This window comes from Cupressus sempervirens, chromosome 3 (assembly GCF_028749045.1).
Source record: "Cupressus sempervirens isolate cs-2001-9-10 chromosome 3, ASM2874904v1, whole genome shotgun sequence".
Classification (NCBI taxonomy): domain Eukaryota; kingdom Viridiplantae; phylum Streptophyta; class Pinopsida; order Cupressales; family Cupressaceae; genus Cupressus; species Cupressus sempervirens.
In genome coordinates, this window is record NC_143120.1 from 250,468,550 (window position 1) to 250,493,198 (window position 24,649).

The following is a 24,649-nucleotide window of genomic DNA, read 5'->3' on the forward strand; positions in this document are numbered from 1 at the left end:
CTCATGACAGTGACATTAAGATGATCTATCATAGTATTTATCACCCTCCTAGGCCTACGATTTGTGCCACCCTTGACTTATTTTAGCCTTCTATTCCAACTGCACCTCTTACTCATCCTGGTTATCTTTTCCAATCATATCAAGCTCATAAATTTAGAAAAATGATTGAGTTGAGTATACTTAACAATATTACTCATAGTCTTTTGTCTACACCTTCTACACCTATTTCTTCAAATTATTCTATGTTTAATGGCCCACCACCTTCTACATCTAATACTCCTTCTAGTGTGGTTCCTCCTATTTTCCAACTAGATGCCATTCCTTCTATTATCCTAGATAATGATGGCAAGGGACCTATATCTATTTATACTTCTTCTTCTCAACAAATTTCTATCAAAACTAAATGTAACCAACATTCCTTTGGTCATTGAAAGAAGCTTTGAGATCAAGTTAAGGCCTATGTCTATTCTCCTCATTCTTCTTCTCACTCCTTCATTCAATCCATAATTATGGAGAAAGTTAATAATATTAATGTGATAGATAAATTTGATAATTATATTTTGGATTCTACTGATATAAATCTTGATGAAGAAGATACATTAGATGATGGTGAGTATGAGAGTACTGATCTTGATAATGATTTTTCTAACATAATTTAAAAACAACTTTCACTTGCACCTAGTCTCGAGCATAGAGACTCTTCAGGAGGTCCTTGTTTAGAATTACCTATTGTTCCTATTATGTTGGATGTTGCTCCTCTTACAAGTTTTCTACCTTTAATAAATACTACATATCGACATAGGGGAGGGGGAAATGCACTTGAGTGAGTGCTCTAGCATAGTATCTTTTTGTGTACTTTCCTATTGTAATATGCTTCCTCATATTGTGTTTCCTATATGTTTGTTTAGATTTCTTTGTATAATCCTTGTTTCTCCATTGGTGTGAGGTGATAAGGGAATAAAATATCATATCATTCTTATATTTTTATCTCACTTCTTCTATATGTTGCTATTTTTTATGTTGTACATGTGATGGTGTTTGTAACTATATCCTTGTCTTTGCCTGCTTCAATTTGTAATATGATAGCACCAATTATTTTTGGTCCCCATGATGGTAGTCTGAAGATACTCTTCTTCATTGCTCTTATATTTCTTTCTTTCAATATGTTGTAGTTCTACTTCCTTTGGGGAATGATAACATTTCATACCTAAAATAATATTTACATATTATCATACTAACCTCAAAGTTTGTCGATCCCTCTTTTTCTCTCTATATGTTGTGTGATTATTCTCCTTTATTTTTCTTCTCTTGGGGGCATTTCAAAGTGGGAATGTCTCTAAGTGGATGTATGTATACTCTGCTAAAGTCATTGCTCTTGTTAAAGTGTTAGTAATAACTTTAGCATGGGAGCATACACTCTTCTCATCTCTTACTTGTAATATTGGAATAACAAATACATATTCTATGGATGTCTTAGAGTACATTAGTCTTGGAGGCTTGGTATGCTTTCTTGGTGTGTAGGGGCAAAATGGAATCAACCATCCTAACAAATAATGAAGGGGGAAAACCAAGCTCCACCTCTTAAGATAGGTTTGATTAACACAAAAGGAAGTGTCAATGTGTGACCTAAGAAAAAAGGATGAATTTCTTAGATTTGTTTCCCTCTTACCTCCACCTCAAGAGGGCTTAACATAAATAGATATGAAATGTGAAGCTAAAATTGTTAGAAACAATAGTCCACCAAGATAACTGAGAGGTGGGGTGGGGGTGGGGGGTGAATCAATTATCCAACAATTAAAACATTTATCAACCTTAAACAATCTTATCTATTCAACCAAAGTAAACAAAAATCTTAATAAGATGCACATAGACAATTACACTAGATATGTCAACTAGGGAAACCCTTGATCAAAGGGAATACCTTAGTGGGATTGATGCCCACAAGATGATGTACTATTATAAATATTCCTTGTTAGAGGATGGACCTTGTTAGGAGTCTATTACAACATTTAGTAGATATGAGTTCTTGTTAGGAGACTTTGAATCTTTTTTAGGATATTCCAACCCTATTAGGAGTTGTGCCAACCCTGTTAGGGGTTGTAGTACAACGTATGCAAGAAGATTCCACTGCCCAAACATGTAATTTCAATAACAAGAAGAACTCACTGTCTAAACAACTAATTTACTATTAAGTTCCTCTTTCCTCTATTCTGTCAACTGAACCAATTATTGTTAGAATTTGTAGACTAGGTCACGAACCTCAGATCCAAATATCAAAACTTAGATCTCACACCAAAACATCAACAGTGAAGTTTCCTTCACTTTTTCTTTGCTTTGCTAAATGTAACGCCCCGCCAAGGGATCCAAAAGAATTAACCTAAAGTTTCACAAAGTTTGCTAAACATTTTTTTTTTTAAAAGTAAGAAAGTATAACATTCACATCAAACACATAGTAGCGGAAGCAATAACATGTAATCATCGACAAACATACATTGCAAGTTACATTTTTTAAAGATCCCAAGACGTTGAGTCACGTTTAAATTTAATTAATTCTAAGTCTAACAACTATCACATACATATGAAAGAATAATCAGAAGTCCCATGTCCATATTATACATTTGTTCTGAATGCCTCTTGGCAAATTAATTCGGAATGCTCAATCATCCACTGTACAAGTCACAAGGTATGAAAGGCTTAAAAGAATATACATATGTAAAAATAGAAATGCATCAACCTCCATGAATCCATGATACAAAGTACAGTAAAAATATATGAAACTATTCACCATACATGATACCTCCATATATCCAAAATGATAAAACATCTATCATAAAATCTAACCATCCATCATAATAATCCAAGAACACAGTGAAGGTAAATGCCAATCACGAAAACTCCAGCCATGGTGACCATGGAACGGATCTCAATGGTAAGAGTAAAAGCACTACCACCCGACCGTGTGGAACCTAAATGGTCCACTTCCACCGCGCTGAGGAGATAGTCTCAAGTCCCAAATAGGATAACAAAACCTATAATCATAAATACTCTCTAAGTCCAGGAAATCCTATAAGTATGCTAACTCAAGGGTTCCTAAAAAGATCGACATCTAAACCCAGAGGTACCACAAGACACGTAGGAAACCTAATATGCAAGCGGGAAAGTGTCATCGCAAAAGTCATGTAGAAGTTACCCGAGCAATCCCTTAGGAATCTCGGGTCCCTACTGATCCTGCGGCCACTAGTATCCCCTCGTACTAACGAGGCCTACCATGGAATGCAAGGTCGTAACCAAGCGTCCTCTCTACCCCATCCTAGCCTGTACTAGCACTCAAGGCATGGGAGAGAACATACAATTATCTTGTTAGGTTCATTTTCTCTCATTTAGTGTAAATGTTTTCACTTATTAAAACAACTTACAATGGGTTACTCCAGGCAGCCTCTTAGGGCCCTGATCCCCATTGCAAGCCACTTCCCGACACTACACATAGATAACCTACCCTAGGCTCATGAAATCACAAATCAAAGAATCATAATAAAATCACCTCAGTCCTATACAAGCAACTGAAAAACATCATAAAAAGATAAGCCACAAAAATTACATCAGTTCTTCATGAGCAACAGACAAGCATCAAATAATAATCATATGATCACAACAGTTCTTTATCAGCAAATGAAGGCATCAATGATAAATCACAAAATCCAATGGTTCTCCAATGAGCAACCAGCAAGTATCCCAATAGTAAATTACAATACTGATCGAAGACTCCAAAATGGTCAAGTCAAAACATGTCACAACATGACATCATCAAGATCTAAACGAACACTTCAGTCAAAGCAACCAGAAGGTAATACAAGTATAATTGATCGAGACTCAGAAATGGTTATCAAATATAACTGATCGAGACTCAAAAATGGTTAAGTTAGGTATCTCAACTACATACACCTCAGCTTCCCACAAGGAAACTGGAAAGCAATAACAACAGTAAATACAATCATGTCATAGAGCACTTCATCACATCACCATGGTCAGGTTAAGAAAGATCGAGACCAAATCATCATGACATCACATTCACAATCCCGACCCTCTGGTAACAACCTAAACTGGTCAATACTAGAACAACCCCAAAACACAGAGAACACAAAGAAAACATCAAAGTCTCAGAGATTGGATTTGAAAGTATATTATTGAGTTAAGGTAACGTTTATGTTTCAGTTTAACGTTGATTTTCAAGTAACTAGGTTTTCATAACTACCCCTTACGATTAACCCATTTCTATAATAACTTCCATTAAATCAATAATCCAAATCTATAATTTAGTCAAATAACATTATTAATTAACTTTAATTAAACTAATTTTAATTAAATTAATCAATAATTGCTTTTTCTACTTACTTATCTTAATCTATTCATTAATTGTTAATTTATTAATTTTAAACCAAAATTATTAATAAATTAATATTTACAAACTATGTTAAATGCATTATTATTTAATTATTAAATATTAATAAAAATTAAAATATTTATTAATTAAAAAAATATATATATATTAAAAATTTATTAATTAAAAATTTTAAATAATAATATTTTTTTTTTATATAAATAATATAAATTATATATAAAAACCAAAAAAAACATGTTTTAAACATACGTTTATAGCCCGTCGGCTAAATAGACCTCTACGGTTTGCCGCAGGCCTACGATCGCAGGGCCTGCGGCGGCAGGTACTCTGTACCTGCCATCGCAGTACCTGCGATGCAGGTACTGTCGGCCCACCGATAGTGGGGGTGGGTACAGGGTGATTCCCTCCCCCCCACTTAAATATATTAAATTTTATATATATATATATATATATATATATATATATATATATATATTTAAAAGAATACAATTCGTTTATAATAAGATTTTATTAATAATCCAATTAATTAAGGATATATATATATATATATATATTTATAACTATATTTATTAAAATAATTTCTTTTAATATATATATATAAATATATGCATTGAAAAATTGTTTCCTTCTCTATATTGATATAGAAAATATAGTCAATCATCCGAACATTTAATTTAAAATTTCAGTCTAAGATTCAACCCTTCCCATTTAAATTTTGTATACAAAAGTTTATAGACAAGCATCTGATAAATTCTAATATCGTAATGTTTAAACATTCCTCGCAGAGAATTCAGATTTACAAACCCCAGATACGAAGAAGACAGGAAAGGATAATTGCATAATAAATCGATAATAAAAAACACAAGACCCTACCTGATCCTGATGCTATTATGCAATCTCCAGGAACTGTAAGAGAATTCGCTTCCCTCAATAACCTTCCTCTGGAAAACTTTCTTGGTCTCAGCCTTCTAAAATTTGCTTCCAAAAGTAGTCTCCCAAAAATTCCCGTCCAAATACGTGTCCCCCAAGAATGAACCTCCAACGTTGTGATAAGCAATTTTCTCCTCAAATCGGGGCACTAATTGTGCGTTCACCCGAGAAGACTCTTTGCACAACTGAGTTAACTCCAAATTAACCTTTCTTATCTTTTCTTTTAATTTGCATTCATCTTTTATGCATATTAAGTTGATTTATTAAATAACTTTAGTTAATATTCTACTTGACTTCTATTTTAAATTAATTTATTACTTTAATCTTATGTGCACTTTATGAAATTAAAATAACATTATTAATTTCTATAATTTAATCTTTTAATTTATTACTCAAATTTAAACTCCTGCTTAGATCATGCGATCTAAAATCCTTTAATAATTTAATGTCTTTCAACTTTTTAAATTAATTTTAGAAGCTTAATTGATAATATATTTAATTAATTTAATTAACAATAATAATTAGCATTTATTTAAAAATGAACTCCAATTATGTTATTATTAAATTAAATAAATATTATCCTGTTCTAAATTTATCTTTGAACTTTAATCTCCAAATTTAGTTCTTTTATTTAATTAATTTCTCAATTAATTAAATATTAAAGATATCATATTAATTCTCTATTCAACTAAATCATTAATTAATATTTTTAATTAGACTTAATTAATAGAAAACACATCAAGGACTCATAAACAACATACGAAAACCCTACATAGAAAAACACATACTAAATCAAAACAAAAAGGGTTATAATCTCGAAATTACATCATTTGATGCATTCAAAGGGTACTTAACTCAGATACTTGTCCTAATTATCAATTAGGTCAATTGGCTAAAGGGTTTAGGAATTGGAGTTAAGGGTTTATCTCCCCTCTCTTACCATTGAGACAATGCGATAGGGTACGCTCATCCTGACAATTCAGGGAAGTCGATACCCGGTACCTGCAACCTGTATAAAAATCCACGCATGTACAAACACAATATTCTAAGCTAAACAGACAATGGCAGGAAGTGGTGCATTGTGTAGATCCCGTCTAGCAGGTGACTACGACTCCCTTCCTTAACCACATCAGAAACACCATACATAAATAAAACAACACGCACACCATACACATGCAGTATGGGGTAAGTATCCATAAGAAGCACATGGAATAATAAACCATCTAACTAATCATCATCGATAACTGAAACCATTGAATAATCATCATACATGCATGAAATATAAAGTACCAAGTAATCTCATCATATAATAAACTGAGTGTAAAACAACATCGGATAATCTCTAAAATAATAATACTAATCATCAAACATAAATTGGCCTAAAAGAGTTTGGCAATGATATCAGGAATGTAACTAAAAAATGTAGACTAGGGGCAGGCTCTACATCCACCCCCCCTAGACTTAGGCTTACTCCTGGAAGCCTATAAACAAATAGGGATATAAATCCCGTAATCTAGATGCATCCTCCCATGTAGCTGAAGAGTCATCAGTAGGGTCCCATTGGACCCTTACCTACTCTATGGTTCGACCCTTGAGGGTCAACTCCCGCTGCTCCAGAATACGAATTGGCTCCAAAGCTAGCTACCCATCCTCTACCTGCAATGCATTCCAATCAAGAATATGTACAACATCAGGGTTATACTGTCTAAGTACTGAAACATGGAAAACATTGTGAATGCAAGCAAGGCTGGGCGGTAAAGCAAGACGATAGGCAACTAGACCAATCCTCTCAAGAATATCGAATGGTCCCACAAAGCGAGGTGCTAGCTTTGAGCCCTTTCCATAATGGATCGGACTCTTCCGCGGACGCACTCTCAAGAAAACCTTCTCTCCCACAACAAACTATTTATCTGTCCTATGTGCATCAGCATACTTTTTCTGCCTATCCTATGCCGTTGTCAAGTGCTCTCGGATACACACAACCTGTTGCTCCATGTCATGAAGCATCTCTGGATCCAACAGGATGTGATCCTCAAGGCTATCCAAACTCAAAGGTGTACGACAAGGGCGTCCATATAAGGCTTGGAAAGGTGCCATGCCAATAGAACTGTGATACCCATTGTTGTAAGAAAACTCCACTAGGTAGAGATAGTCCTTCCGATGAGTTTGCCTATCCATCACGTACATCCTCAACATATCTTCGAGAACCTGATTCACTCTCTCTGTCTGCCCATCTGTCTCTAGGTGACATGTTGAACTGAAATTCAACTGCGCTCCAAGATCATGCTCTAGTGATGTCCAAAATGCGGAAGTGAAAACATGATCCCTATCCGAAATGATCTTTCAAGGAATACCATGTAGTCTCACAATGTCACGCATGAAGACATTAGCTATAGAAGCTGCAGTGTAGGAAGACCTGATTGGTGCAAAATGTGCCACCTTAGTCAACCGATCAACGGTGACCATGATAGCATCATGATGACGAGGATTCATAGGTAATCCTACTATGAAATCTATAGAGATGATGTCCCACTTCCATGAAGGAATGAGATTCGGTTGCAAAAGTCCTGTTGGATGCTGGTGTTCTGCCTTAACTCTCTAACACTCAAGACATCTAGCCACAAAATCAGCAATGTCGCACTTCATCCCGGACCAATAGAATAAACATCACAAATCTGCATGCATCTTCTTGACACCTGGATGTGCCAAGTAAGGTGCATGATGGGCCTCTGATAGGATCAATATGTGAAGCTCATCCAGTAGCGGCACATAGATCCTTCCTGAATGTCTCAAAAGGCCATCTGACTCTAGGACATAGCCTGAAAACTTACCCTCCAAGGGTCTCCCTGAATTGATCTCACTGCACACCTCCAGGTACCATGAGTCAGTGGGGAGTGCTTGAAGTATTTGACACCTCAAATCGACACTAAGAGTCATAGATATCACATGTTTCCTGCGACTCAAAGAATCAACTACAACATTCTCCTTCCCTTGGATATACTTTACCTCAAAGTCATACTCGCATAAAAACTCCATCAAACGTCTTTGCCTAGCATTCAGATTAGGCTGCGTGAATATGTACTGAAGGCTACGATGATCGCTATGTAGTTCAAATCTGTGTCCCAACAAGAAATGTCTCCATCTCACTAAGGCATGAACTACTGCTACTAACTCAAGGTCATGTGTAGGATAATTCAACTCATGATCCTTGAGTTTGCGTGATTCATATGCAATCACTCGACCATTCTACATTAGAACGGCTCCAATACCCTCAAGAGAAGCATCTGTACACACCATGAAATCACCTTCTGGATCAGGTAATGCTAAGATCGGTGCACTGGTCAGAAGCTCTTTGAGTTTCTGAAATGCTTCTACACATTTTTTTGTCCACAAAAACTTCTTTCCTTTCCTCTGAAGGGAGGTAATAGGGTGTGCTATTCTGGAGAAGTTTTGAACAAATCTTCGATAATACCCAGCTAGACCCATGAAACTACGAATCTCCGACTCAGTAGTGGGTGCAGGCCAATCTACTATTGCTTGGATCTTCGCAGGGTCTACAGAGATACCTTCGCCTGAAATAACGTGTCCCAAATACTGTATCTCTGATTGAAAGAAATCACACTTTGCCGCATTGGCATAAAGTTGATTATCTCTCAAGCACTGCAAAACTAAACTCAAATGTTCCTCATGTTCCTTTTGGGACCTAGAATATATCAGAATATCATCAAGGAACACAAGAACAAATCTATCAAGATAGGAACGGAACACCCCATTCATTAAGCACATGAAAACTGATGGAGCGTTCGTCAGCCAAAAGGGTACCACTGTGAACTCATAATGCCCGTAGCGAGTTCGGAAGGCGATCTTATGAATATCAGCCTCCTTGATGCGAAGTTGATGGTCTGACTTAAGATCAATCTTAGAGAACACTGTAGCCCCCTTGATCTGATCAAATAAATCGTCAATCCTTGGTAAAGGATACCTGTTCTTTATTGTCACCTTGTTCAGTTGTCTATAATCAATGCAAAGGCGCAAAGAACCATCCTTCTTCTTCACGAAGAGCACTGGAGCTCCCCATGGTGATACACTAGGTCGAATACTACCCTTGGCCAAAAGTTCCTCTAACTGCAAACACAACTCACTTAACTCCTGAGTGGTCATACGGTAAGGAGCTCTAGAGATAGGTTCCACTCCTGGAGTGAGCTCAATGCTAAAATCAATGTCTCTCTTCGGAGGCATGCTTGGAATCTCACTCGGAAAGACATCAGCATACTCCTGTAAAATAGGGTGATCTAGGGTCTTCCTCGTAGAGTCTTCTTCATCTAGCTCATTTACCGTAATGACAAATACCTGACATCCCTTACGAAAGCTTCACTTTAATTGCATAGCAGAGATCATTCCTAGGGATATAGGCCTCGGTATCCCCACAATCTCAACATCCTTCCCTTGGTTATCCTGACACATAATGGTCTTCTTTCTGCAGTCTATACTAGCCCTATGAGAGCCAAGCCAATCCATACCTAAGACCACATCGTAGGAGCCAAGAGGAATAACTCAAAAATTGATTGAAGTCTCAAACCCTCCTATGCTAAGTCCACACTTATGAACTACAGAATCTGTGGAAACTTTAGCACCTAAGGCTAGTTCCACTTGCCAACCATGATCTTGCTTAACCGACTCCAGCTTACACTTATCAACTAGAGATGGAGAAATGAAAGAATCTGTAGCACCTGAGTCAAATAATACAGAGAGAGGTGTACCTCGGATAGCTCCTGTAGTCTCAACTACTGTCCCCTGAAGGTATGCCTGACGGTGATCCACCGCTGCAAAAACTCTATGAGATCCACCTGCATTTTCGAATGTAGGCTCAGATGCTGTTGGCCTAGGTCCTGAATACTGAGATGCTCACTGTGGGCAGTACGCTGCAATATGACCAATCTGTCCACACGAATAACATCCCGTGCTTCTACCAGATCCTCTCCCTATAGATGGTGCATTCGACCGCTGGTGGCTACCCCTGCTAGCAAAAGACCGGCTGCTCTGTGCAGGCCGAGATCGCTGATTCTGTTTATTACGTTGAGCATTGTGATTGATCCTAGAGTTGGATCCACCGCCACCACTTTGTGCCTGAGGGTAAAATCCCTTATGCTGCTGAGGCTGCTGCTGAGAATGCTGATTCCTCCTAGGGAAGGGAGGCTTCCTGATTCCACCGGAGTTGTGGTTGCCCTTAGATCCTGCTATAGTAGGTGTTCCCACAAAACCCCCTTGCCCAAAGTTGACACTCTGCTCTACCAGGATAGCTCGATGTACCGCATCCTTGAGGGTCTTAGGCTCAAATACCTTAACACCCCCAATAAAACAGTTGTTCAAGGCTCGAATAAAATGTTGTGCCAACTGCGCTGGGTTGTCACTGAATCTCGAAAAAGGCATGAGCTCATAGAACTTGCGCTCATACTCTACAATGGTCATAGTGAACTGTCTCAGGTTATGGAACTCATCTGCTCTATGCTGCTTCCATTCCTCTGGTAGGAATCGCTCATGAAAACTCTCCAAGAAAATCTCCCAAGTGACACTACCCATGTTAATGCCCAACTTCTTCTCCTCAATAGTCCACCAGGTGGCCCCAAATAACTCTAGATTGGTAATGGCAAACCTCGCTTTGACATTACTGTCAAAGTCTTGCATAGAAAAAATCCTGTCAAGGGCAATAAGCCACTGCTCAGCTACATACCCAGAACCTTGCCCATTAAAGGGCTTGATCTTGGACCTCTGAAGGTCCTTCATTTGAGAAGATACTATGGATCTATGTCGATCCCTCTGAGGACTCCTAGATCTGTGTCTATGCTCATGTCCTGCCTGGTGTGCTCTATCCTGCTCAAGAACAGGAGGTAAGCGATCAATAAGGGTTTGGTTCATTTGCCTCAGATCAACCTCCTTAGAGTCGACATGTCCCTCTCCATGGTTCTCTTCCTGATGTTCACTGACATGCTCTTCCCTATTCTCTTCCTGAATGGGGCTCTCGTGGATAGACTCATGAACACTAATACCTCTGCCTTGTCCACGACCTTTGCCACGGCCAAGGTTACGACCTCTAATGGAAGATCTCGTTCCAGATACCATCCTACAATAATTATCCAAGACAAAAGATGCTAAAATAACCATGAAACATACTACTGAAACACATAGATAAAAGACACATGTTTTGCAACAAGATATTTTCAATTTTCAGTTTACCTATAATTTCAGTTTTGAAGTCTAAGTGTTGAAGTATGAAAGATAGGTAACTAATAGTTTACATAATGTTTCAGTTCAACTAGTTTCAAGTTCCAGTTTAAGGTTTGCATTTTTGTTCAACTAGTTAACACTAGTGGCGTTCCAATATACCCAGAGCTCCCAATGTAGAAACTCGGGCTCTGATATCAGATGTAACGCCCCGCCAAGGGATCCAAAAGAATTAACCTAAAGTTTCATTAAGTTTGCTAAACATTTTTTTTTTTTTTAAGTAAGAAAGTATAACATTCACATCAAACACATAGTAGCGGAAGCAATAACATGTAATCATCGACAAACATACATTGCAAGTTACATTTCTTAAAGATCCCAAGACGTTGAGTCACGTTTAAATTTAATTAATTCTAAGTCTAACAACTATCACATACATATGAAAGAATAATCAGAAGTTCCATGTCCATATTATACATTTGTTCCGAATGCCTCTTGGCAAATTAATTCGGAATGCTCAATCATCCACTGTACAAGTCACAAGGTATGAAAGGCTTAAAAGAATATACATATGTAAAAATAGAAATGCATCAACCTCCACGAATCCATGATACAAAGTACAGTTAAAATATATGAAACTATTCACCATACATGATACCTCCGTACATCCAAAATGATAAAACATCTATCATAAAATCTAACCATCCATCATAATAATCCAAGAACATAGTGAAGGTAAATGCCAATCACGAAAACTCCAGCCACGGTGACCACGGAACGGATTTCAATGGTAAGAGTAAAAGCACTACCACCCAACCGCGTGGAACCTAAATGGTCCACTTCCACCGCGCTGAGGAGATAGTCTGAAGTCCCAAATAGGATAACAAAACCTATAATCATAAATACTCTCTAAGTCCAGGAAATCCTATAAGTATGCTAACTCAAGGGTTCCTAAAAAGATCGACATCTAAACCTAGAGGTACCACAAGACACGTAGGAAACCTAATATGCAAGCGGGAAAGTGTCATCGCAAAAGTCATGTAGAAGTTACCTGAGCAATCCCTTAGGAATCTCGGGTCCCTACTGATCCTGCGGCCACTAGTATCCTCTCGTACTGACGAGGCCTACTATGGAATGCAAGGTCGTAACCAAGCATCCTCTCTACCCCATCCTAGCCTGTACTAGCACTCAAGGCATGGGAGAGAACATACAATTATCTTGTTAGGTTCATTTTCTCTCATTTAGTGTAAATGTTTTCACTTATTAAAACAACTTACAATGGGTTACTCCAGGCAGCCTCTTAGGGCCCTGATCCCCATTGCAAGCCACTTTCCGACACTACACATAGATAACCTACCCTAGGCTCATGAAATCACAAATCAAAGAATCATAATAAAATCACCTCAGTGCTATACAAGCAACTGAAAAACATCATAAAAAGATAAGCCACAAAAATTACATCAGTTCTTCATGAGCAACAGACAAGCATCAAATAATAATCATATGATCACAACAGTTCTTTATCAGCAACTGAAGGCATCAATGATAAATCACAAAATCCAATGGTTCTCCAATGAGCAACCAGAAAGTATCCCAATAGTAAATTACAATACTGATCAAAGACTCCAAAATGGTCAAGTCAAAACATGTCACAACATGACATCATCAAGATCTAAACGAACACTTCAGTCAAAGCAACCAGAAGGTAATACAAGTATAACTGATCGAGACTTAGAAATAGTTATCAAATATAACTGATCGAGACTCAAAAATGGTTAAGTTAGGTATCTCAACTACATACACCTCAGCTTACCACAAGGAAACTGGAAAGCAATAACAACAGCAAATACAATCATGTCATAGAGCACTTCATCACATCACCATGGTCAGGTTAAGAAAGATCGAGACCAAATCATCATGACATCACATTCACAATCCCGACCCTCTGGTAACAACCTAAACTGGTCAATACTAGAACAACCCCAAAACACAGAGAACACAAAGAAAACATCAAAGTCTCAGAGATTGGATTTGAAAGTATATTATTGAGTTAAGGTAAGGTTTATGTTTCAGTTTAACGTCGATTTTCAAGTAACTAGGTTTTCATAACTACCCCTTACGATTAACCCATTTCTATAATAACTTCCATTAAATCAATAATCCAAATCTATAATTTAGTCAAATAATATTCATTAGTAATTAACTTTAATTAAACTAATTTTAATTAAATTAATCAATAATTGCTTGTTCTACTTACTTATCTTAATCTATTCATTAATTGTTAATTTATTAATTTTAAACCAAAATTATTAATAAATTAATATTTACAAACTATGTTAAATGCATTATTATTTAATTATTAAATATTAATAAAAATTAAAATATTTGTTAATTTAAAAATATATATATTAAAAATTTATTGATTAAAAATTCTAAATAATAATAAAATTTGTTTTTTATAAATAATTAAAAATTATATATAAAAACCAAAAAAAACATGTTTTAAACATACGTTTATAGCCCGTCGGCTAAATAGACCTCTACGGTCTGCCGCAGGCCTGTGGCGACAGGTACTCTGTACCTGCCGTTGCAGTACCTGCGACGCAGGTACTGTCGGCCTGCCGACAGTGGGGGTAGGTACGGGGTGATTCCCTCCCCCCAATTTAAATATATTAAATTATATATATATATATTTTTAAAAGAATACAATTCGTTTATAATAAGATTTTATTAATAATCCAATTAATTAAGGATATATATATATATATATATATATATATATTTATAACTATATATATATTAAAATAATTTCTTTTAATATATATATAAATATATGCATTGAAAAATTGTTTCCTTCTCTATATTGATATAGAAAATATAGTCAATCATCCGAACATTTAATTTAAAATTTCAGTCTAAGATTCAACCCTTCCCATTTAAATTTTGTATACAGAAGTTTATAGACAAGCATCTGATAAATTCTAATATCGTAATGTTTAAACATTCCTCGCAGAGAATTCAAATTTACAAACCCCAGACATGAAGAAGATAGGAAAGGATAATTGCATAATAAATCGATAATAAAAAACACAAGACCCTACCTGATCCTGATGCTATTATGCAATCTCCAGGAACTGTAAGAGAATTCGCTTCCCTCAATAACCTTCCTCTGGAAAACTTTCTTGGTCTTAGCTTTCTGAAATTTGCTTCCAAAAGTAGTCTCCCAAAAATTCCCGTCCAAATACGTGTCCCCCAAGAATGAACCCCCAACGTTGTGATAAGCAATTTTCTCCTCAAATCGGGGTAATTCTCTGGCCTTTTTAGTGGGCAGTTGTTTCGGGCTGGGCCTTTGGGCTTATTTTCAGCCGTAAGGCTTATGTTTTGGCTGGGCGTTTTTTCGCTTATTTTCAGCCTTTCTTGTTGTTAAACTTATGGGTTTCAGGACCCCTTAAAACCTGTTTACCTTATCAAAAACATACGAAAACTCTACATAGAAAAACACATACTAATCAAAACAAAAAGGGTTATAATCCCAAAATTACATCATTTGATGCATTCAGAGGGTACTTAACTCAGATGCACAAAGTAAACATCAATATTATCCTAATTATTGGCCTTAAATAATATTATCCATTAAAACAAAGTAAACATCAACCATAACAAGATGCACATAGACAATTACACCTGATATGTTAACTAGGGAAACCCTTGATTAGAAGGAAAACCCCAGTGGAAATGATGCCCACAAGATGATGTACTAACATATATAATCCTTGTTAGAGGATGGACTCTATTAGGAGTCTATTACAACATTTAGTACATATGAGTCCCTATTAGGAGACTTTGAATCCCTATTAGGAGATTCCAACCCTATTAGGAGTTGTAGTACAATGTATGCAAGAAGAGCCCACTACCCAAACATGTAATTTCAATTACAAGAAGGCTCACTATCCAAACAAGTAATTTACTATTAGGTTCCTCTTTCATTTGTTCTATCAATCAAACCAATCACTGTCAAACCTTGTAGACTAGGTCATGAACCTTGGATCCAAAGATCAAACCCCAGATCTCACAATAAAACCTTGGCAATGAAGTTTCCTTCACTTTTGCTCTACTCTGCTCAACTTTGCACAACTTTGCATTATGCTCTCTGCTACTTACAATCACTTTTGATTGATACAATTCCATGTCACATGATAAAGGAAAATGTCCTTCCTTTATACCAAGTCCATAAAACAATTTCCTGAGTCGACTGTTAGACCTTCTCAATTAATTATTATAGTGCTACATTAAGAACACATTACACTTAGTGATAACATTAATCTTTCACCTCACAACTTGAATATCTTTTCGTACATGTAACATTATGATGAGAAAGCTTAGCCATGTCATCATTGACATGTCTTTGTCACATCCTCAAATTCAATTCTTAGAATAACAATTCTGTTAAGAGATATAACAAGTTTACTAGAACATGCCTCTATAAACTCTATATCAGAACATATATCACCAAAACTTACATAACTTCTTTGAGACCAAACATCTCTTCACCTAACATTAACTACATATACTAGATACTTAGAAGTATCTCCCATAACCTCAAATAGTGAGAATACTCAACTAGCCATCTGTGCCAACTTGATCTTTCCCTTGTTCTTCTATTAGATACCACATAAAATACCTATGTTGACATCAATGAAAAACTCAGTCATGAATGTAACATATCATCATGATAACATATCTACAATGCTCCCCCATAGGAGTCTCATCAACATTCATACTTCCAATAGAAATATAAAGAGATGATAAAGTGTATTGAAATGAAAAGGGAAGATGATATACCTCACAAGATAAAAACCTAAAAATGGGTTTTAAAATAACCTCTAAAAGGGCTAAATCTCACTTTCTCGGTGAAAAATGGTGAGATCTAAAAAACTTAGAAATTGTTCAACTATTTGGTGGAGTCAAATTTTCTAAGAAGGGATAAGTTTTCCATATGTAGAGAAGAAATATAGTCTTGGTTAGCATTTCTCGAACTTGATTTTGATTTTGCATCTCCAAATCTTTACAAAAAGAGTATCCCAATATGAAACTTTTTGCCTTTTCAAGATCTACAACATGCAAAATAAAGAGATTTTGGTTTATTGTTTAGAGGGTGGGTTTTTGTTAGTCAAACCCCAGTTTATGAACTAACCTTGAATTGTGATAGAAAATAGAGAATGCTAGCAAGTAGTAGAAATAAATCTAACATGAATCAATGCAAATCTATGAATATGCTCTTGAATTTGGAATGTAATAAATTATGTAGATGCAATATCCTTGACTCAACTTCAAAAACTCTAGGAAATGAAATCAAAGTGAAACCAAAACCTTTGTGAATGTGTTGACAACAATTATTCAATTGTATATTATCTTTGATGTTACAAAAAATTTCAAGCCTTTATTGAGCAATCAATGTTAGCTGAGATCAATCGAGCATTGAAGATAGTTTCTAGTGAATGACAAGCATAGTTAGTATCAAACAAGCTCACTTAGGCATCAAAGGAAATCCAATGTTAGCCAAGCTTACTTGGTTACCAAAGGAAAGTCTTCTCTAAGTTAGTATTGACCGAGTCAGATAATAAAGGATTTTCTTGTGACAACATATTAAGTCCGATGAATTAATTTGTTAGTTTTAGCTAACTCGAGGGATGAAAATTGATTATTTAAAAGTGTATTCAAGTTGGCTTGACAAGGTAAATCATATAAGTATAAGGTCAAGTTGAGGATTGAATGTGTTAAAAAGTGGAAGATATGAAGATGAATAAAGGAAGCAAATTGGAAGGATAACAGAGTATTCGAGTTGACTAAGATGCAAAGAATTATATGATTAAGGAGGATCAAGTAATCAAGCTAAAACTAAGATTTGAATTGGAAAATTTAGTTGCATCAACAATTAGGTCAAGTCATTGTCGCTCTCTAACAATTGTAATAGTAAATCAAATCTTCTAAAGAGTTAGCCTAACAACTATTTTGTATATCTTCTAACAAGGTGGCATTTTTAGATTAAAGTGTCTGAAGACCTCTAACAAGGCCACTCCTAATAGGGTGAACTAAATGTTTTAACAGGGTCACACCTAATAGTTTTTTTTGTAATCTTTAATAGGGTTGGCTCCTAATAGGGCTCACTTCAAAAGAGTGAAAAATAGTAACTAGTTGTAATTGGTGGTTTTCCCAAATTGGGTTTCCACATTAAATCTTGACATCTCTTATGTTCATTCTATTTCCTTTATGTTTTTGCAACTAAGTTAAATAAGGTTAAACACATTAAACATCTTAAGATTTATTGTTTCAATGTTTTCTGAGTGATAGTAATTCTTAGTGTTAACTGAGTAATCCTGTGCTAACCAAGTTACAACAATATTATAGTTTCAGAAGAGTTTTGGTTTTGTGTTGACATCTTAAGGGATCTTGGATTTTTTTTTTTGTGGCAATTGATTCACCCCTCCCCTCTCAATTACTCCTCTTATATTTTCAACAATTAGTATCAAAAAATTTGGTGCTTATAGAGAAGGTTTCAATGATCTAAGCTAAAGATAAAGATGTCTTACAGAAGAGAGATTCCCAAGCTAAACAAAGATAACTTCTAGGCATGTCAAGAACTCACGAAGCTACATTTGGAAACCATTAGAGACTTAGGTTTGATATATCTAAACACCAAGTATGTTACACCTATTAGACCTTTAACTATGGAATAAATTGATGAAAACAAGAGTCATAAGATATTGATGATTGACATTTCCTCTACTCTCAATTATGCTAAATTTGATGAAAGAAAATATTGCATTACTGCTCATGAAATGTGGGTCAACCTAAAAGATATCTACAAAGGAGATGACAATGGAAGGAGAGCCAAGGAAAAAATTCTAAGAGGTCAATTTGATCAGATGAAAATGAGAGAAGATGAAAACTTTGGAAAATACAGTGAAAGAATCAAAGCAAGTGTAAGTGCAATTAGAGCCTTAGGAGGAAAAATTGATAATGTCATAGTGGTCAGAAAGGTACTCAAAAATCATATTCCTATTTATGAAATTAGAGTTCTAGCTATTCAAGAAATAAGATGTAATTCCAAGATTGACATTACTTTGGATGCACTAGTGGGAAGGTTGACAACCTTTGAGTTAGACAACTTTGATAAGTATGTCCCTAACTCTAGTAGTATTGAATTTTCATTTCAAGCTAATCTTCCACTCAAAAAAAAGGTGGAAAATGTAAAGGCAAACAATTTGAAAGTAAAGAAGAAGATAGTTCTGGTGATGATATTGAAACCATTGAAGCCCTACTTGTAAGAAGATTCCCCAAAGGCAAAGAAAAGTACAAAGGTAAAATACCCCTAATCTTTTTTTCTTGTGAAGAAGTCGGTCACATTGCTGCAAGGTGTCCAAAGAAAGAAGGCAAAGAAGAAAAGAAGAACAATAAGTACAAAGGCAATAAAGATTTTAAAAGCTACAAAGATTACAATGATAAAGGTAAGAAATCTTGTTACATGGCTAAAGATTCAAATAGTAGTGATGATGATGAAATGGTTTACATTGCTATAAAAGATGAATCAAATAATGAAGATGATAAGATGGCCCTCATTTCTAATATTAGCAAGAATGACATGTGGATTATTAATAGTGACTAGTGATAAATCCAAATTTGAGAATTTGGAACACTATGATGGTGGAAGTGTCAAATTTGGAAATGACGAACCTTGCTATGTAAAGGAAAAATGTTGCATTGCATTGATTGATGAACTCAAATGTGACAATTCCTATTGGGTTGAAGTAATGAAACACAATCTACTTAGTGTGGCACAACTAAAAAATATTAGATTCAAGGTAGAATTCATGAATGGGAAGGCCAAGCTACTGGATGGAAAGGAAATCTAGTTGGGACTGGCAATCAAACAAGAGGTAATCTATTCTACCAGATCTAACTGAAAGTTTATGTTTTATAGCTCAAGTAGAGGATAGTTGGTTATGAAATAAAAGGTTGTGTCATGTGAATTATGATAACCTGGTCAACATAAGAAAGAACAAAAGAGTGAGAGGCATTCCAAGCCTAAAGAAACTTGATATGAGCATGTGCAAAAAAATGTCAAATTAGAAAGATGGGAAAGACAATCAAAAGAAAGAATTGTCATTCTGAAGAAGTCTTGGAGCTGGTTCATACAAACCTTTGTGGACCTATTGGCACATAAAGCTACAGTGGAGATAAGTATTTAATTTTATTTCTTGATGATTATTATGGGATGATGATAGTGATGTATTTGAAAGATAAGTCTAAGCCTTTCAAAAATTCAAGTGGTATCTGGCTAGAGTAGAGAAAGAAATAGGCAAGAAACTAAATTTTTTAAGATTAGATAGAGGAGGAGAATTCAACTCAAATGAATTCAATGAATTTTACAATAAAAGATGAATCAGGAAACAAGTATCAGCCCCCGATACACATCAACAAAATGGCATAGCAGAAAGAAGGAATAGATCTATTATGGATTGTGCAAGAACATTAATGAGAGAGAAAAATGTTGCAATCAAATACTAGAAGGAAGTAATCAATATAATAGTGCATACCTTGAATAGAGTTCAGTTGAAGAAAAAATCAAATCAAACTCCTTATGAGCTATGGTATAGCTATAAACCTAATGTGAATTATTTCAAAGTATTTGGAAGAAAATTTTATATTTGAAAAGAGACAAGGAAAAGAAATTTTTTTGTAAAGAGTGATGAAGGCATATTCCTTGGATACTCCAGCAGAAGCAAAGCACATAAATTTTTGAATCTTACTACTCAAAATGTTATAGAGAGTGCAAATGTAAAGATTGATAAGTTTGTAGAAAAGAGTGAAGATCAAAGCAGCAAAGAACCTAAAAATTACAAAAGCTTTGTGTACTTTGAACTTGACACATTGCCTAATGTCCAAACTAATGCAATTGGAAATCAATAGACTTGACCATCAAAGTCCCCTATAATGCCTCGCTCGGAGATCCTTGGAACAAGAATTCAATACAAGCCAAGATAATTTTTTCTGAACAAGTATGGATGTACTTGACACTCAATATACAAGGATCACAAAGACCACAACAAAAGACTTAACCACAATCCCAACAACCAATGAATCTCTAAACGCCACTACTAAACTAACACACACAAAAAGAGAAATGAAAATTGAAGATGATAATAGAATGAAGAATCTAAGATCTATCACAGCATGGAAAATTAAGAAAACCCAAAGGGTACTTAAAACACCAAAAAGTATTCCCCAAAAATTAGTGGAGATGCGCCCTATTTTTCATGTGAGGACAACAATAGACATAAATCTTGTACGAGTCACCCCACACAAGAAACTACCTTTGGTGAGAGGAAATGCATGGAATGATGTGAGGAAACACTTGGCCTAGTAGCCAAAACACTCAAAACTAGTGTGGGGTTTCACATGAGAAAGTACCAAGATTTGTGCGAGAAAACCTAGCACACCACACAAAATTTTGCACTCTCGTATGAGAAAGCACAATTTTGCATGAGAATCCAAAATAGTGAGACACAAAACAAAAATTTAAAAAGCTAAGAAATAAAGTTCCTCCACATCGGGGAGTACTGGATCCACAAATCAGATAATGGTAATACTAAAAGATGGAAACTACATCTAACCATATGAAACATAGTAGTAAAGAAGGTACTAAAAGCAACATTGTAGTGTACATAAGCAACATCACAATGTACAAGAATAACCAAGCTCATGTGTGGTTTCTCCCAACCATAATAATATCATGAGATCTCGAAGGTCCTAGCCATACCCCATGCATAACATCCCAAACTCCTGACTAGATTGTGGTAGTTGTCTTATGAGGATGTCACTACTAAAATATACTACATCATAAGAATAAGGAAATCTAACATGCTAAAAAGTAAAGCATTAGATATTCCAACCAATCAAATCACATCATCTATATTCTATGCTAAACATCATAATAAGGGAATGCATCAAATAACCAACATCATCTAAACATGATATCCAAGCATTCCAATGAAAGCATAAATCACAAGAAAGCATACTCCAAAACCCAAAGTGTCAAGTGAAAAATATCAAGCAACGGTCACACTGGAACAATAGACCATCTCTGTACACCAATTCCTAGCAGTGGTGAAGGTAGCTATGCCTCCCAACCACGTGAAACCCGTGGGTCTACTCCTGTCATGTTGAAGGAGATAATGATCCAACCACACTCACATAAGACAAACATCCATGGCTAAAACTCATGCCAAACAATAAGAGGAACACAACTAAGAGCATAAGACAATGCAAGTACGACAGGTCTTGGTCAGACACACAATGGGTTACTATGTAGGAACTCACCTAGAGGGGAAATGGCATGGCATCAAGTAGCCCAAGCTAGCATGGTGTGGAATCAAATTCCCAATGGAAGGGTCACGCATTGTGTCCTCAAAATTAATCAAGTAATCACACATTTTTTATCTTAAGTTTATTACCACCCAATATTTTATTTAGTTATCACTTAATTAAGCCTTCTATCTGTCAACCTGGGCATAGTCACTAGGGAATGTGCTAGAAACCCCTCCATGAAGATACCCTACCCTACCCATACTCATCCAATGATGAGTGCTTGTAGGCATGCATATTCCCAACCAAACCCCAAAGATATAACTCAATTACATTAACATTGAGAGTTTGAGCCTCATAAGTCACCCCATAGACGCAGGCACATGTGATTCTGAGTGGGCACACCACCATTATGAATATCAAAACACAAGGGCTAGATGAGAAAAAAAGCAATAAAATACTCAACCAAAATATCTTAGGAGAACAGATGTGATGCACATCCCAATGCAACTTAAAAGTGCAACAATGATCTAGCTGGCATCCCAACGAATGATCTAGGTCCATGACGAACATCATGCCAAGAAAACTCAAGAAAATGCATACAAAATGAGGTAAAAACCCCAAAATTGAAAAAATTTGAAAATAAAACCCATTTGGTCTTAGGTCATAAAAGCCACAAAAATCCAATAAAAATTAGGTTCAAACTCTGTATGCAAAAATGAGAAGCATAACGATGTGAAACCCCAAACCCTCATCCCACAAATAGGGAAAATGTTCATACTCGACCAACTAGGCAGAACCAACAAAGAAAATGGAGAGGAACAATAGTTCTTAGCCTCCTAACATACAACTACCAGAAACATAACTTGAAACTAAGCTAAAATGTGAAAATAGGAGAGCCCCACCTAACAACAAAAGGGGTTGAAATAGGAAACAACACAATAAAATAAATAACCCACAACAACTACCAGAAATCACAACACAATAAGGTCTCCTTGAGTCAGATCCAACAAGATTGACCTAGCGAAGATCCCACAACCCCATCTCTCACAAAAAATAGAAACACAATCCTCCAGAAGAGGATTCTTAAAAAAGCTCTCAATTTTGTAATTTGTAAAAATGAGAAGTGAGGAATTAAATTCCTCTTTCAATACTTATTCACTTTTCGAATGAATAATTGATTAGGGTAAATAACCAGCCCACCTAATTAAACCTTGAATCGACCCAAATGAAAACATGTTATTCCTAGTAATAGGAATTCATCTATGGCAAAGTTACACAAAATTAAAAATCAATTAAATAATGCCCGAAAACCCAAAATCACAGAAATTTCCTTGACAGCTTTTGTGACAATGCGAACCTTTAAATACATAGACACATTTGTAGGTGTAGTCACATGATGCAAATGAGTTCAGATATAATAATCACCAAAAGGTTTAATTTAACAATTAGATAAGGATACATCAACCATATAGGGATGACATTGGCAAATATGAACAACTGAATCAGTAACTCCATGTGCCACTTCTAGGGATATAAATCATGTACACTAAAACACACAATCAAGTACAATTGCACATAACATCATAGCTAAAGAAATAAGTGCATTAAATCACCTAATGTAACCATTTATTCAATTATAATGAAATAATCCATTTACATCACTCACATTCGCATAAAGCATAAAGAAACAAGAATGAGGTAAATAGCCATAGTATTAATTCCACCATATAAACATAATCAGAGATATGTCCAAATACTGAATAACCATGTACCATCATAAAACATACTATCATCTCAAAATGACATCATAATTCAAATATGATAAACTATAGCATAGTAGTGTAGTGTCTATGATATTGAAATCAAGGTATAACATCTGAACCTTAAGTCATCTCACATGTAAAACATAACATGAGTACAAATATCTCTCAAATCAAAATATAAGAAGGTACAAATTGAAAACATGAGAGGCACTACATCCCCTAAGTCTCAAGTACATCTTGAGTTATAGCCAATGCAACCCGAGTCATGGTCTAAAGAACTCGAGTCACAATTTGAAGGACCTGAGTTGTAGCAAGTGCAAACTGAGTCTTAGTCTGAAGGATCTGAGTTATAGATAGTGGGACCCAATCATAACTTAGAAGGTCATGTTGTGCATGGTGAACCAAGTGAAATGATTTCTAAATCCAAGGTACCTATTAACCAAAATGCCCTGCCGCAAGACAATCAAATTCAAATATAATTCACTTAATGATCACCTAATTTTTTAATTTGGTATTGGATATATTTTCTATTATGTCTTGGAATGTTTTGAGTCGTGATCATGTGATTCGCACAGTCACAGTTGTTAAGTGTTGACCAGGGTCAGGATGGCGAAAGTGCTTTTACTTTATTTTTGCATGATCGCACAGTTATGTTAACAAATTATGGTTTAAGTTATGACAATGTGGAAAGAGAAAATTTTCAATGATTCAAAGACATATCTTGCACTGTTAGATCTTTCAAATCTACAACTAGTGCATTATCACAACAGGTCAAGAAATGGTTAAGGTTCAAGTTTCAATCAAGTGATTCCCCTTATTTCACTTGGTTGCAAGGTTGAGAAAGAAGCCTTGGGCTAAGGTGGTGATGATGTGGATGTGGTAAAATCTCAACCTTTGCAAAGTTGCAGCAGTTCATGAAGAATGTTAAGAGCAGGTTACGAAGTAGTGATAACTCGTGGTCATAGTT